This window comes from Pyxicephalus adspersus, chromosome 4, assembly GCF_032062135.1.
Source record: "Pyxicephalus adspersus chromosome 4, UCB_Pads_2.0, whole genome shotgun sequence".
In the NCBI taxonomy this organism is placed as follows: Eukaryota; Metazoa; Chordata; class Amphibia; order Anura; family Pyxicephalidae; genus Pyxicephalus; species Pyxicephalus adspersus.
The window spans coordinates 110,488,516-110,490,957 of NC_092861.1; positions in this window are offsets into that span (position 1 = coordinate 110,488,516).

Below are 2,442 nucleotides of genomic sequence, written 5' to 3' on the forward strand. Positions count from 1 at the left end.
AAGTCACACTTACAATGGAACCCATCAGTGGAAGCAGAATAAGAAACTCCGTTCAGAAGCAACATGACCACCACTGTTGCAGAGCTACCTATCCCCATGGAGGAGGAGTTCTAAGACCTGGCAGGAGCTGTTCTCACATTTCACAAATAAATGCATTTTAATATTACATATTTAATGTACTTTTCTGATTTTATCTTTATAGCTAAAATCCCCATGCAATCCATTAGCCAGAAATGGATTACAAGTAATAATTGGGACAATGATTTAGGGTTTCTCATTTCCCAGTACTATTACTGGAAAAAAATGTCATCAGTTCTAAAATACAGTGATACCTTCGACTAATGAAGGTAATAAGTTCTGGAATCACGTTAGCCGAAACGAAAATTCAGCTCAATGTGGCTGCAGTTTATCGCACATATCATTAGCTAAATCAAACTTCGTTAGCCAAGGCTAAAACAAAGCGGGAAAAATCTTTGTTAGCCGAGGTATCACTGTAATATTGTATGCATTGGTATATTACAATTTCTACAACCAGTATGGTTTTTATATGAATTTTATAAAAAAAACATTTTAAATTTCTCAATTGCTGAACTTCTATAACAATGTTCTGCTTCCAGTGTCAATTTGTAGGCTTAGACTACCTAGCTAGAGAATTGTATGCTGCTTAATAAAAATATCCATCAGTTTACATTAATTAGTTTACAAAATTAAATGTACAGAAAATCTATACTGAGAGGTTTGTCCTGTACTTAAAGCTCACCACCAGTCAGAACTATTAGTCATTTACCATTCCAAAAGCATCCCATTACTTCAAATGAACTGGCAACCATTTTTTCTGCTGTTTTCTGTTGTTTTCTGCAATTGTCTTTTTTTTGGAACATTCTTTAGTGTATTTCAGCATTTAATGACCAATTGTACATGAAATGAAGAGTACAATATCCAATTTAAGTGAAGGGTGGGGGTCCAGAACTAGTGTCTGTCATCACTATATATGTATTACTTCATAATATATGCGTATATCTCCCTGGAGCTTATAAAGAGGAAGCAAATAGTTGCAAGTAAACTATTACACTATTAACTATCCTAGGAAGAAAGCGTCTGTTTAAGAGAAGCCCCAACATGAAATGTGATGTAGAGGTCTTTTTAGGGTGGATCCAGATGTCGCTTATATTCTGCCGTGTTCAGAAACTGCTGCCAATAAAACCAGCCATGGGTTCTAGGTACTCCAGTTTAAGACTTCACATAAGACACATTGGCCCTGATTTAATAAAGTTCTCCAAGACTGGAGAGTATACACTTACATCAGTGAAGCTGGGTGATCCGGCAAACCTGGAATGGATTTTTTAAAAGTCATTTGCTATATGTTAGCAAATGCTTTCAGTCCTGGACCAGATCTGTTGCAGGTTTGCTGTGTCACCCAGGTTCACTGATGTAAGTGTATCCTCTCCAGCCTTGAAGAGCTGTAATAAATCTGGCCCATTAAGTATTGTTTCTAAGAGTACAGAATGCCCTAGAGAACTCTGAAAAAGCTAATGGTGGTGAAGGATGTGGAAAGGTAAAAATGGCAAGGCTTTGCAGGCACATCTGTCTGTATGTGTAATGTTAAATGATGCACTTTATAAACCTCCTAACTTTGATACCATTTTTTGAAAGCACTATAGTTGTGCAGAAAAAAATGCATAAACAAGTGTAATGTATACATTGGATTGAAAAGACATGATTTAGTATGTCATACTAACAAAAAATATGCAGGTTAGTTCCAAAAAAGTTAGATATTTTAATTACAAATACAGTACATAATGCTCACGCAGAGGCTGAGACTATGAAAAAGTTTGCTGATGTTCCATCATAAAATGTCTCTGGGACTCGTGTCATTGAGAGACTGAGACCAGGTGGCAGAAGACTAAAGTTGCAACCTGTATATATACTGCTGCATAGAGTATATATAAAAGGCGTGCATAAAGTTTCATAAGGCCGCAATATTCCAGGACTAAAATAAAACGTCAAGGGCATCCACCATTATAACATGTCTGTTTATAAAAGTGTGCTAAAAAGAAAACTTTTCCACCTGCACCAGTGCAAACGTAAAATATTAGGAATACCATGCACAGTTTCTGAAATAAAAGGGTTAAATGTACAATAACAAAACAGCGTTTCCCCTTCATTCAAAAGAGAACCAACCTGGTACACCAGGCATATCTTGACAACAATGGGAGCAGTGAGCATTTAGCACAACCACTATGCCCATGCCACCTCACATGTTCTCCTGCCCTAGGTGGTGGTTTTCAACCACCCCAAAGTATCATAGCTGAATGCTAATAGCCACAGCGCTCTTTGACATCACTGATGTAGATGTAGTAGCTCTATCTCTGTTATCCTGTAGCCGAACCTCATGCTGTTGTATTGTCTCTGAAGCTCTAGATGTGGTAGCGCTTCCTCTCA